The sequence below is a fragment of the Hibiscus syriacus genome, unplaced genomic scaffold, assembly GCF_006381635.1.
Source record: "Hibiscus syriacus cultivar Baekdansim isolate YM2019G1 unplaced genomic scaffold, ASM638163v2 tig00110503_pilon, whole genome shotgun sequence".
Taxonomy (NCBI): domain Eukaryota; kingdom Viridiplantae; phylum Streptophyta; class Magnoliopsida; order Malvales; family Malvaceae; genus Hibiscus; species Hibiscus syriacus.
Window position 1 is genome coordinate 906,775 of NW_024062764.1, and position 15,806 is coordinate 922,580.

The 15,806-nt window shown below is 34.3% G+C and overlaps 1 pseudogene; it reads right to left on the reverse strand.

The window, feature by feature from the left end:
- Nucleotides 1-9,211: 9,211 nt before the first annotated feature.
- On the reverse strand, nt 9,212-10,185 carry LOC120129736 (annotated as a pseudogene).
- Between the last annotated feature and the right edge of the window lie 5,621 nt (nt 10,186-15,806).

Genomic DNA, 15,806 nt, shown 5'->3' on the forward strand with positions numbered 1-15,806 from the left:
ATTTGATATTCATTAAACTTATTGTTTATGATTTGATTATATTGTGAACCTGAAAGGGGTAATACTTTACAAAATTCTTTCATTCTTCAATAAAGAAAGGAGAAAAAACATTTTTAAACAGGACAGTCTCAAATGAGGAAGGTCCTTGAAGCAACTGTTGCTTATTCTACCTATGTTGTAGAAAAAGAATGAACGAGGCCAGAATAATGAAGCACTTCACATTTTTAAAGGCAAGTGGTCCAAAAAGCCAGGAAGTCTGGAGAATTGAACTTGTGACACTCTCCTGTAACATCATTAGCAATTCATCAAGAAAGATTATCATTTATCTCATGCTGAGGGCGATAAGCATCACCAGACAAATTATTTTCCCCAACCATCAATTCATGTTCTCTAGAAGATTACATCATAGAGCCATGAACAAGTCACTACCTGCACTCTGGTTATACCGTGATGCTGGCTCAAGTCTTGATACATCATTGCTACTTCTTCTATGCCGGTCATTTTCTTTGTCAAGATGATATCCATTATGTCCTTCAGAAGATTGCTGAATTTGAATTTGAGGACTTATGGCACAGAATAAGACATTGGAACAGAATCTACCCTTATAGGCCTTTTATATAGGGTAACATTGGTTACAGGATTCCAAAAGTTGAAGATGACCAGTTTTACCGTCAATTAAACCATTCCATGATTCGAAAAAGAGTGGGATATATTGGAGCAGCAGAAGAGACAATTGTCGTAGCAGTCATTGCAAGAAAATGCACCAACAAAAATCTTCTAGTTCATCCTGATGATGTTTATTTCTTCCAGTAAGGTTGTTACGCTGGATGCCACCGACAACAAGGTCGAATTCGACAAATCTACTCATCAATTACTCCAACCGATCATCATTCAGTTCTTGCACATATGTTTTCAAAGATATGCCAAGACAGTAGAAGGCGACCTCTGCATCACTGATTCCAGAGAAAAGAGACAAGACATTGATATCACTGGGGAACATGTTTCTTGCAGCTCCTCATGTATGGTTTTTAGAGAAACCTAGAAGCATTTCCACCTCATCAGGTTCAAGTGGAACCATTTTATTCCTTCCAACCCATACCATATTCCATTTTCAGCACTCATCAAGAACATACTTCTGGACACTCGAAGGTAGCTCATCGTCATAAGCTTCAAGAGTCTTACAGATCTTTTCTGTCAATTTGGCACTTCCTGTACATTTTTGTAAACAGTTCAATTTTGTTCTTGGATCCCAGGAAGGCCATCATTTCTTTGTCAATGGAAAAATATCATGTATAGTGCGTGGAGAAAACAAGATAAGAGAAAATATGTTCTCAATTGGCAGATTATGAATATAGCCCCTTTTCAGTGTAGTAGCATGAAAATGCTTCGAAATCCACAAATTCTGGCTCTACATCGAATAAGTACTGTGATATTACAGTCCAAACATTAACTGGAGCAAGTGCCATGTTCTCGTAGTAGAAATAAGGAGCCCCAATAGCATCTTCTGGAAGTGTTCTTTGAGTTATCTGATTTGGTTTGGTATAAACCCCAAAACCAATCATTAGATTTGAAAGATGAATTTGCTCGTAGTCGAAATAAGGAGCCCCAATAGAATCTTCTGAAAGTGTTCTTTGAGTTATTTGATCTGGTTTGGTATGAACCCCAAAACCAATCATTAGATTTGAAAGATGAATTTGCTCATAGTAGAAATAAGAAGACCCAATAGCATCTTGTGGAAGTATTCTTTGAGTTATCTGATCTGGTTCGGTAGGAACCCCAGAATCAATCATTGGAATTGAAATATGAACTGCATGATCGTCTTCATTAAGAAGCTTCTTTTCAAGCTTCCTATGCTTCTTCCTTTTCAAAAATCATAGCCCAAGTTTCGTATTTGCTTGTAATTGGGGTCATTGCATAATGAATTCCCATCTTCTACTGAAAGAAGTGCGTCAGTAGCCTTAGCCATTTGAGCAGCACATATAAAATCTGTCAACTCTATAATTGATGAATCCGGACCACATCTCTCCATGGCTATTAAAGCCTCAGCATCTGAGTATCGCATTTTTGTCAGGTATAACAGTTTATTCTCCTCATCAGAATCAGAATTCAGGATTTCCTCGGTATTAGAAGAACTATCAATATCTGTGAAATCATCATAAAAGATCGCTTCATAATCAGATGAGTTGTTATCAGAATCAACATGTTGCATGGGTGTGGATTTTGATGAGCCTATACCACTGTATATGTAGTCTTGCTATTGCATCATATTATTGTTCGCATAAATTGGTTTCTCTCCCACAGAAAAGTATATTTCAGAGATGGCCTTTACTGAAAGATGATAAGCCACTGTATCAGCCTGGAACGGATTACCAAGCTATTTATATTGCTCTGTCTGACTAAATCCCTCCAGATACATAAAATGGTCACCTCATTCAGAAGACACATATCTCAGACGTTTCTGTCAGAATGATTGAGTACTTCTTAAATTTGTGACAACATGAAGAGAATTTCTCCAGTTACTTGACAATACTACTGTTTAGTGACACCAGAATGAGAGTATTCAAGTTAAACAAATTTGGGGCACGAATAAAGCTACAAGTACCTACAACAGTTCATTGTCAAAATTGGACCTTGTGGGGATCATGACATTTTAGTCAAACAGACATTGAGAGTGAATCAGATAAATCTAGAAAGCATCTTGAAAGCCCATTTCAACCAGAAATAGAATATTGGGGCATTTTGAAGGCTCACGTCAGTATGAATATTTGGGCATTTTTGAAGGCTCATCTCAACAAGAAGTAATGTTGAGCACACTTTTAACATCTGCATCAGCCATTATTGGGGTATTTTAAAGGTTCCTTCAGACAGATCCATGTGGGGCATTTTGAAGGCTCAGATTAACAAGAAGCAAATGTTGGGGCATGCTGAAAACCCCTTTCAAAATGAGGAATGTTGATGTATTTTGAACATTCGTATAAGCAATTGTTGGGGCATGCTGAAGGCCCACATCATCATGTGTCAAGATCATTGACTTGAACAAATATTTCCAATGAGACATAAAGATATGAAGAATGAAAATGGTGAAACAGTAACAGTCGTGCTAACCATACATAATTGCTTCGTTCATCAGGCAGTTGCATTAGGGTCCTATTGTTGAACAAATATCTACTCAGCAAGTATGGTTTCAAATACCTAATCTTTTTAACCATGTGTCACATAACAGTGTGTTCTTTATTAAGCTACAGCACGGTTGCATGAATAAAGATGGTCCCCAGACAGACTACTCGATCCAGGGTTCAGTTCCTCGAGATCTCAGCTTTGAATTTGGCCTTTTGTGTGTCGGTGCTAATTGAAAATATTTCTTTGAGATTCCTGGCAGTTAGTTTCAACCATATTGTTGGGATTATGAAACTATTTTACACATCAGTTTTTGCTTACTTGATGACATTGAAAAGGGAGACTCAACTCACTTATATTACTGTTATTCCCGTTGTTACTGGGGTCATCATTGCCAGCCAGGCTGAACTGAATTTTTATCTATTTTGTATTTTATTATGTGCGTTTCATCCCCAGCAGCAATAATTCCACGGATATCTTTATGTACATGACCCCTATAGCTGATGTGTTTCTAATTCCTACAACGCTCATTACAGAAGAAAACGTGATCAATATCACACTTTCCCTTGCCCGAGATGATATCGAGATCAGTTGGTATCTTTTATTCAACTCGACACTAGCATATATTGTGAATTTGACCAACTTTTTGGTCATACTAACATCACACTTGAATCCCCACTGAGTTTTGTTCTTAAATGGTCTTGTGACATCATACAAAAGCTTTGAATACTAGGCAAAGAGCTTCAATAATTGAGAAATCTGAGCAGAAGCCACAGAAAAGGATGAATGTGTTGTCAAATGCTTTACGAAATCCGGGCAGGAGCCGTAAGAAAGGAAGAATGTGTTTTCAAATGTTTTACATCTGAGCAGAAACCACAGGAAAAGATGAATGTATTGTCAAATGTTTTACGAACCAGTGATTATGGTGCTGAACCAATGTTGCAATCATATGGTTTCCATTTATTGATCCAAGATGAAGTTTGTCTTCTTCAACCCCAAGATTAGAAGTGAGATATGATGAAAATCTCTTTCCGTAGAAGGAGAACTGAAATTTTAACAACAAGAAACTAGTGGAGCCAACTAAGGTTGAACGACAGGTTGTTGTTAAGCATCTCGGCATGACATGATCCAATTTGCCTTGTTCAAGAACCATTTAAATATGGGGACATGAAAGGAATTGAGATAAATTCTCCTTATGATGTGTTTCAAGAGTCAAATTAGAACATACTCTATTCCCCTAATTAATCCCTGCTGAGTCAGGCATATCTACATCTACACTCTTCAAAGATGATAAATTCTCTTTTTAAAGATGATATATTCTCTTTTTAAAGATGACAAATTCTCTTTTCAAAGATGAAAGCTTTATCGGATTTCTGCACAACTCCAAGCAAAGAAAGTTGGTTTTATCCAAGACAAAATGGGGTATCAAGGTCATAATTTTGACTACAGCAAGAGTTCCACAAATGAAACAATTCTTCTGAGACTTTCATGAAGCAAAGAAGACATAAAGATACAGGTTGATCAGATGGTTCTTCAGAAATGCAAGCTTGGTAGCATAAGTTGCTACACTGATATCCAGAGGTGACCTTGGCAATAAATGATGAAGTGGAGGAAAACCAAGTTCACCATTTTGAAGTCAAATGAAAATTGCATCAACATTCATGCATCATATTTAGACATTTGCAAAATAGGAGCATTTTCATTCATTTTATCCATGTTGAATTTTGACAGGAATTTCAAAGATTTTAGCAAAAATTTAAATCCATCATTCAATGGATCAACATTTCCAGAGAAAGTTCATAATGAGAAGAACTCATCTGAAGAAGGAAGAAGAAGTTCATAATGAGAAGAACTCGTTCAACCTTTTGCTCAAATCCATCACTTGATGGATCCAAATTTCCAGAGAAAGTTCATAATGAGAAGAACTTATCTGAAGAAGGAAGAAGAAGTTCATAATGACAAGAGCTTGTTCAACCTTTTGCTCAAATCCATCACTTGATGGATCATCATTTCCAGAGAAAGTTCATAATGAGAAGAACTCATCTGAAGAGGAAGAAGTTCATAATGAGAAGAATTTGTTCAACCTTTTGCATGACTCTATCACAGAAGGAGATAGATTAGCATACACTTTTCCAGAGAAAGTTCATAATGAGAAGAACTTGTTCAACTTTTCGCTTGAATTCATCATTCGATGGATCAGCATTACCAGGTCGAGTTCATAATGAGAAGAACTCATCTGAAGAAGGAAGAAGAAGTTCATAATGAGAAGAACTTGTTCAACTTTTTGCTCGAATTCATCACTCGATGGATCAACTTTTCCAGAAAAAGTTCATAATGAGAAGAACTCATCTGAAGAAGGAAGAAGAAGTTCATAATGAGAAGAACTTGTTCAATCTTTTGCATGATTCTATCACAGAAAGAGATAGGTCAGCATCAACATTTCCAGATTACATCACAGAAGGAGATAAATTGTCATCCCCAGTGGAAAAGTTCATAATTAGAAGAACTAATCCCAAAGAAGAAATTATTCAATATTACCATTATAATCAAGTGAAGTCAAATGGATAAAAAAAAATTTATCTTTTCGTCTTTGTCCTATTCTTGTTAACACAAGAATGAGCAAAGAGGGGCAGCTGAAGATACTAATTTTTTTTACCCATTTTATTTATTTATTTATTATTATTATTATCATTATAATAATAATTATTATTATTATATATATTATTATATATATTATTATTATTATTAAAAAATAATTACAGGCCCAATGAAAACTGGACCGGCCCAGTTACAAACAACCAGAACCGGCCCAGACCAAAATGAAACCCTAAATATTTAGGGTTTCAGCTAGGGTTTCTAAACCCTAGCACTGTTGCCGCCGCCTCCGTCTCCAAGAACTCCCAACAGCCGCCTCTGCCGACACTTCCCAAGCCAGATGGTCCAACCAACTGCTGCCGACGCCTTACTGCCACGCCGCCGCCTCAAGGAACACTCCAGAACGCTAGATGGAAACCAGCAGCCTTCCCTACAGTGAGTCACCAGCCTAGCTTTGGTGACTCACTGAACTTTTCATCCTTCAGACCGGTCCGAGCAAGCGACCGAGATGGCTATAAAGCCATTGTACCTGCAAAAATGAAAAAAGGAGGAAAACCGAAAGACAGGGAGAACAACAGGAGAACCCAAAGCAATCCAGCAACCATAAAACACTAAAATAATCAGGAAAAGACGAAGAGATATTTACCGAGGAAGCCACGCCATCACCGGAATTCATACGAACCTCCACGCGTCACCGAAAACCTTCGAAAACCGAAGGTATTTTCTTAGATTTGCTCCGATCAAGAGCCATTTAAGGAATAAAGACACCGGAACCGTCATTAGGACGGTCCGATCTATATTTTGGTGTAAAAATGATATTTTTCGGCCACCGGATACGGTGGCCGGTGGTGGGGATTGTGGTGGCAGACGGCTGCCGGCTGATGACCGGCTTCCCTCAGCTAGAGAGAAGCGAGAGAGAATTCTCTTCTCTCTCAGTTAGAGAGAGAAGAGAAAGAAGAGAAATGAAATGCTGGCCCTTCGGGCCAGCTGGAAGGGGATTATATACCCCTTCCCAAACGACGTCGTTTTGGGGAGGGGTATATCTATAATTTTGCTTTCAGATAAACTATTCCCGCAGCCACTGTAACTTTAAAAAGTTTCAATTTGATCCTTATAGCATGTTTTTATATATTATAATTCGATCTAGTAATTTTATTTCATTTATTTTAGTCCTTTACATAATATAATATATATTTAGGATAATACCTAATTAGTCCCTTATAGTTTAATTTATCATTTTAACCCGAATTAATTAATAAGGCTAAATTACATTATTAGCACTTAGATCTTTTTATTATTCGAGTTAGAATCTTTAATTTTAATAATTATAATTTTAATCACTTATTAATAATTAGGGTTAATTACATCATTAGTAATTATATTTTTATAATACTATAAATAAGGGCTATAAATTTTAATATTTTATTTTTTAATCCTATTATTTTAATTTTATATGTTTTAGTCACTAATGTTAATTATAAGTCTTATTGCTTTTCTTATACTTATTTTTAAATTTATTTATCTTACTCATTATTTATATTTATATTTTATATGTTTAAATTATTATTTTCATTATTATTATATTAAAATAAATTATTTTTATTTTTTAAAAAAATGTTTTTAATTATTTATTTTATTTTTTAATATCGAATAAAAGAGCTGTCTTAAAGCACCTAGACGTCCTTTTCTGATATTTCTAAATAAATAAATATTTTATTTATACATATTAATATATTTTCTTTAAATTATTTGAAATAACATAATTATGAATTAAATATATCTTTGAATTTTTAAATTTCCAATAATAGAGACAATTTATAATTAAAAAGTACTAATTTTGGGCGTTGTAGGGGTGCTAATCCTTCCTTAAACGTAACCGACCACGAATCCCTTTTTATTTCTAAAAAAGAATGAATTTTTGGTTATACGCAGATCAGTTTATCTTTTAACTGATGTTTTCTTAAAAACTCTTTTAAAAGATAATTTTTAGGTATTCGACCTACCTGACCCAAAAAGGCCGATGGCGACTCCCAAAACATTTTAAAACTATTTATTCATATCACTTTTCCCGCCGAAGTAAAAAATTTGTGCCCGGACGAAAACCGGTTACGACAATACGAATTAAAAATAATATATATATATTGATTAATAGAGAGCAAGTCAATTACAAAAATCCAAAAAGGCTAAAGATCAATGTTAAAGCCTAATTAAAGAAAAAACAAAGGGTATCAGTTCTACTAAACATCTATCCAAGAGGCTAAACTAATTGTTTCTGGTTATACGAAGGTGCATGATGTGGTGGTTGAAGTGGTGGAAGGAGATGCGAGGAATGTTCTTTGTGAGGCTGTAGAGAAACACCATGCCTCGGTGCTCGCCGTCGGCAGCCATGGTTATGGAGCTATAAAGAGGTAGACCTATTATCTAATCTCTTACAATATTACTGCAACTTATCAGTTGTATTTCAGTCCAGATTCTAACAAACGTATTCTATTTCAGGGCTGTTATTGGCAGTGTGAGTGATTATTGTGCACATCATGCTCACTGCTCTCTGATGATCGTGAAGAGGCCAAAGACCAAACATTAGTCCCTGAAAAGGCCAATAATCATCCATGTTGCTCACTGGACTGTAATACCAATAATGCCTGATTATTGAATATTGATGTGAATGATCACATTTTACATTTGTTTTTTTTTTTGTAATATTTGTCTATTTAAAACATTTCAGTGTTCGAACATGTAGACATATCTCAAACAACAGTGTGATGTTCGTATAAAACGAAGGATTAAATTATATAAATAGTTCATGATTATAGATTATTACTTTATTGAATCCTCAACTATTAAAAATTATAACATAGTCACTCAACCATAGGACGTTACTTTGTTGAGCCATCGATTATTAAAAATTATAAAATGATTAGTCTACTATTAATATATTCTAAAGTCATTCTTTTTTAATGACGAATTTAAAAATATATTTTTATGGTGGACACATATTAATAACAAAAAATTATGTGCGAAGTAGGCACAAATAAAATATTAAAATAAACACATCTGTAAATGAACAACTAACATAAAAGATCAAAAATTTTAAGGTAGATAATTGCCCATATAGGAAAGCCTTCCATCCGTCATATTCATTTTTCATTAAAAAAATATTGATGATTGAATGAATTATACGTAAAACAGATTGTCGCTTCACAAAATACAACTCAATTGGTATTGGAATTAAAAATTATTATATTCCGATTAATAGGTTAACGTATGAACCATCGATTTTTTAATGAAAATGACGAAATTAAAATATATAAATAATTAAATAATTATTTTATAAATTTTTAGTTTAAAATTTTAATAAAACATCACCTATAGTTAAAAATTATTTGTTTAGTTCACCCAAAAGCAAATTGAGGAGCTCAATCTCAATGATACAAAATGAATTAATGGTAGAGAAAACAACTTACTGGTGTTTTGGGTTTATGCTGCAACTATTTGTCTTTCAAGTGTAGAGAGGCAAATCAGTCCAAGCACCAGAAACAGAAACATGTCCGTTATCACATACAAAAGCTCGAACAATTGGCTCCCCATCGTCATGGTACCCAAAAAAGCCGCCTCAAACAGAAGGCCGAAAGCAAATCCCACGTCTCTTTGCAAGAGCAAAACGCGCAATCGAGGTCGATTTTGTTCTGCTTCCCGTCGTTTATCGTCCTCCACACCCCGGATTTCTTTAAGTTCTTGAAAACCCCTCTAAAATCCATTTAATTTCGCTTCTGCTCTGTGTGAACGCATCCGGGCCAATCGCAAATGTACTAGCAATCCCCTCGAAACCGGCTCGCAAGTAACTTGTTCCCTTGTTCTCGGCTTAAATTCCAAACTCCAGTTGCTAAATGGGACCTCTGCAATCTAGAGATTTTCCTTCGTTTACAAATGGGTAATTCACTCCCGATTGTAATCGTCCCGGTTTCGTTCGTTTCCATTGGGTAATCGCCTACGAATCGGACGCGTCATAAACAGTGTTGAAATAGAGATCATCGAAAAGAGACCATGAACTCTCAGCTTTTGGGTTTGGATTCGGGTTCGGATCGCCTTCCGTTTTGCTCAAATGGGACTCAGTTGATCATATCGAAGCATGGCAATTGACCAGGTTTTGATAATTCTCATCGGGGCCGAGTTGGCGTTCGAGTCCGAAATCTGAATTCTCAAGAAGAACGCCGGCGTGGAGGAGGCCAGGGAAATAAACAGAGAGCTTGTGGAAGGAAGACAACCGCCGGAAGGGTCGGCGGAGGAAGAGGAGAGAAGATCGAAGGGGATTGTATTGGAGCATTTTAGCTTGAAGCAAGTGTTGCGAATGAGAGAAGAGAATTTAGTGCATACACAAGCAAGAGTTGGCCAGCTCGTGAGATTGTCTTGGAGCTTGGAAAATAAGTTTAGAAACACGTCCTCCGGGAACTTCAAGAATGGCGTCTTCGTCATTTGTTGTAAGTTGTAAAAGTGAAAAAGAATGCGGTGGAACTGGTGTTGCCGTTTTTTTTAGGGAATTACTAGATGGGCATAGGTCAGGTTTGGATTTTTGGTCCACCCGATCTAAATTCGACCCGAGAATAATGGCTTTTCCACCTGAGATCCGACCCGACCCACATGAAATAAGATTTTACTCGACCCAAATCCGACCCGATATATAACTTAAAAACCCGACTCGATTCGACTCGAAATAATAAAAATATTATTTTTATTCAATAAAAACAATGATTTAATTGAAAAAAATAATATATAGAGGGGTATTATTGTAATTATTTCTAAATATATAAGGTAAAATTATATTTTTTAGGGTTGAGTCGAGTCGGATATTTTCACCCTAAATCCGAATACGACCCGAACATCACATTTAAAAACCCGAATCGACCTGAGCCGAACCCGAATTAAAAAAAATCGACCCAATCGGGTCGGAACCCGTCGGGTTTGAGTCTCATGCCCATCCCTAAGAATTTCAAGATGGGTGAATTGGATTCCGTTGAATGAAGCCACTTGTGACGATGAAGGATTGTCAACATGGATTTTTTTTAAATAAGAAATTCATTATATTCCAATAGCATCGAGGAAAATTACAGGCATAATACATTCAGGTTCGTCATAATAAAATCTGTACGGATTGAGTCTCGATAAAGTCCACTGAACAAGAGTATGCGCTAAAAGATTCGCCTCGTGGTTGGCATAGAAGACTTTAATATTATCATTCCTCTCTAGCAAAGAGCGAGCCTCATTGAGAAGCAATCCAATATTTCAAACATTCTCCCTTTGATTTGAAAGCATATTAAATATGAATATTGCATCTCCTTCAATAATAGTGTTAGACCATCCATTCTCAATGCCGAATTTAATCTCATGAGCGAAGGCTATTACTTAATAAGATTCTGTTGTACTAATTGGTTCAACCTGTCGACAAATATCCCTCAATACCATCCCATTGCATTCTCTAGCCACCACTCCTATGAAAACAATGTTCTCCAATGACAAATAAGCCCAATTTCTAACACCCATATCCCGTATACATTTTCGTACATGAAATACAGATGTCACATCACTTTTAAAATATTTTCTCTTTTAAAAACTCAAAAAAAAATTGTTTCTAATTTTTCTTAAAACATAACATTTTTAATATAAAGCAAAAACATTAATTAAAATATGATAAGAGATTCTACTTAAATACAATTCAGAGCATTTTTCATACTTTAATTATATGCCAACTAATTTTTTTTTTTCAAAACAAACTTGATTGTCCTATAGTTACTGACGAGTCAACTTTAATTGATGATATTCGTTGCTATGGTTGCACTCCTTATTTGATTTGTCTCTTATTTTACCTACACGTGGAAGCAACCCACGTTAAATATTTACTTAGTGAAACATAATATTGTAAAGAAATCTTTATGTATACATAAGTTTACCATATTTATTTAATTCCTATTAAATCAAATATTCTTTAAGGGTCCTATAATCCTCCTCAGTTAAACTGTATTTCATTCCCAATTATCTTAATTATTTTCAATATGCCTAACATACATATCTTTCTTTATATTTTTCTTTTTCCATTTACCTATTTAGTCATTATTCTTTATTTTCATTGAGAGTATCCATTCATACTTATAGTGCACCATTATGCATTTTTATTTATGGCATTATTTCATGTCAATAATGCACCCATATGCATTTCAATTATGCTATCCTTTCATGCCGATAATGCACCCATATGCATTTTATTTATGGCATCCTTTCATGCTTTTTTATACGCTATTATACATTTCATTTATGACATATTTTCATGCCTTTTATACAACGTTATACATTGTCACACATCTAGTCTTTTACTCAAAGGAATTTAGCCTTTCATCTAACTGGCATAATTGACACCTTTCTGTCAAATGCACAGCTAGGCCTCAAAGGCACTTAGCCTTTCATCTAACTGACATAATTGATACCTTTATGTCAAATACACAGCTAGGCCATTAATCTTTTAATTTTGAACTATTTTTACTCTAATAATTATTCATAATATCACTTAACTCTTTCAATTCATTATAAATTCTATAGTTTGCACACATAGTGCCAGTACGGTAATTCACAAACTTATTATAATTTACGTGGGTTGCACACCAACTGCAAATACGTAAATTAACTCTTTTTAATTTATTATAAACCTTATACATTTGCACCTTTAGTGCTAACATGGTAATTTACCAACTTCCTATTCATGTTCATTTATTAAGATACACACGTAATACTTATACGGTAGTTCATCAACTCATGATGAATTCCGTGGATTTGCACACATAGTGCCTGTATGGTTATTCAACAACTCATGATGAATTCCGTGAAATGTACACTTAGTGTCGAAACGGTTATTCTTCCACATAGGATGAATTCCGTGAAATGCACACATAGTGCCAAAACGGTTATTCATCCACATAGGATGAATTCCGTGAAATGCATACTTAGTGCCAAAATAGTTATTCATCCACATAGGATGAATTCCGTGAAATGCACACTTAGTGCTGAAACGGTTATTCATCCACATAGGATGAATTCCGTGAAATGCACACTTAGTGCCGAAACTGTTATTCATCCACATAGGATGAATTCCATGAAATGCACACTTAGTGCCTATTTGGTAATCGCGACATACATATTAAACCATCATACATACATGATTAGCACAAGATATAGTTACACAATTAAATGCAATCACTTGGCTTGCCTCGCTATTATATTCAAAACGCAATTATGACTACTCAGCTACTTTATCTTTGCCATTTGTTTTGCTTGACTTGGGAGCTTGATTTCGATACTCAAACATCCAACAAAGACATGTACAATATTAATTGTTAGTATATTTCCTAACAATTATACTTAAACATTACTCCAGAGTACAAATTATTATATTTTCTATAACAATCTTAGCTTATCTCCACATTTCTGGCTCAATAGTATCGATACCCTTACCCTGGTATATATACTACTATACTATGGTACTGATACCATTTTTGTATTCTGTTAACAATGGTATCGATACCATCTTCATAGTATCGATATTTCCATCTTGGTATCGATACCACTTGAATCAGTATCGATACTGCTCAGTGAATTCTATAGATTTTAAGCTTATAGTATCGATACTGTTCTATCAGTACTGATACCCTACCCTTACCCATATTTTACATTTTTCAGCCCAAAACTTACCCAAATTTGGTTAATTTTCCTTATGTTTACCTCTAAAAATACTATTAAACCCATCTCTACTTATCCCTACTAACTTCCCTTCATTTAGCTTCTTAAAACATCTAAAATCTCTCAAGATCATTTGAATCTAAGAATCACACCACATTTTCTAACTTGTTTTTAATCTCATCCAATGCTTCTAATCTCTCATTTACTTCTTTGACAAGTCAAATCTACTAGTAAACATCAATAAAAACTCATATCTTAACATATCCTTCAAAAACCCATTTCTTTAAATCTCTAATATTTCATCCCTTTCTTAGTTTTAATCTTATATAACACTTCCTTAAAACTCTAATATACTCAATGATTCAAAACCAACAAAAAACGAGAGGAAAAACTATCCAAATAGAAATCTTACCTTTGAGCTATGGAGGAGAGTTTATCCATGGAAAAGAAGAAAATAGATAGTTGTTTGTTAACCTAACTTTTCCCCTAATTCCTTACTTTAATACTTTACTCATAAAATGAAATTTTAAATTCCTTTTCCTTTAAAAGACCAAAATACCCTCTTTATTCCTCTATTGCTAAATTTAATCCAAAACAATATTCCAAATCATTTTCTCATCTTTTACCATTTAATCAAATAAATCCTCACATTTTAAATCTTTTCAATAAAGTCACTTAGATGATATTTGGGGTATTACAATTCTCCCCCTTAAGAAAATTCGTCCTCGAATTTAAAGACTTTATGCGTTTAAAACAATACTTCAACTAGAGAAATCGTTTTGTTACACGGTTTCTGGATTTCTCTAGTCCAAATTTGTATTGGTTATTTTACATAATTCATTTTAACCGGATCTTTATTTCCCAAAATAAGAACATACAGTGGATTTGATTGGTCATTAATAAGCAATGATACATGAAAACTTTATAGATTTTGTCCATTTCGGGAGACAAAAGCTAACTGATAAAATCTATTAATTTTTAATAATTTTCAAACTCAGTCCAAACCGCAATACTTCCTTCCAAAGCGATACTTTCAAAAAAACTTTATCACTTTCTTGCTACTCAACTACTTTTCTCTTTAGATCAACATAAGACTTTCGTAATGAGCACAACTATAGCACCGCTCACTATACAATTAATGACGTCAAATCTTTTAAGGTACTCAACTACGACCAACTCTAAATCATGCGTAGATAATTCTTATTGTGAGTCTTTAACTTTATCGAGGCATATGCCACAACCATACATTTGCACATAAGCACACTTTCTAAACCGTTGATAGATGCATTAGTAAAAACCACATAATCTTTATCCAACTCAAGTTGTATAAACATTGGTTAGCAACAATGCTAGCGTCGAAAAGTTTTTCACTAACCTTCGATAGTAAACAACAAGCCCCAAAGAAATCCAAACGTCAGGATCATTCTTTGGGAGTTTCCAATTTACTATCACATGAGTTTTTCTTAAGATCTACTCTTATACCTTATGCCGAAACAACATGGTCAAAGGAAACCATCTCTGCTAACAAAAGTTTCACATTTGAATAGTTTGGCAAAAAGTTCTTTTTTCGAAAAGTCTTATTTAACTGTCAAAATCTATATATAACCACATAGATTTATCTTTCTTTTCACTAATAACACACATACTTCCAAAGATGAAATACTCGAGTTGATAAAACTTTGATCAATCAACTGTTATAATTGAGTCTCTAATTCTCTTGACTCACTTAAGTCATTTAAATTTACATGAAAAGACATCTATAAATTCTCATAACCTCTGCATTTTTCTAAAATAATAGTCTCTAGAGATACACGACTTATATTCAATATGATTTTAACTCATCAACTGATAATTTCATCAGGTTCACAGGGAACATAGCCCTTGAAATCTTTATCAATTGTTTACTACCCGTCCCACTCATCTTTGTACTATGACTCACTAGGTTTTACTGCTATCATCTCACTCGAGATTAAGTTAAATAGAATACTTTTATTTTAAAATCTTTCATTTCCTTCTTGAGAAAATCCGTGTAACTTTCCAGATCCATTTAAAATATTCTCGAGCAATTGAAACATTTTCTCTCTTTACTATGAAAGTATAATTATCCACATCTTTAAATAAGAAGACTTGACAACTTTGTAGCAATAACCTCATAGCAGTTAATGCAAAAATTACACTAGTAACCAAATTTACTCTTAAACAAACTCATAATCATTTGATCCACTAATAATGCATTTTTCTATAGGCTTTTAGCAGTTAATGTATTTACCGCTTACTATTTTCCTCCTACTCAATTAACAACACTTTGAACAATTTAATGTTTCACCTAAATATTTCTCAATTAATTAAGCTTACTTGAAGAAATCTCAGAA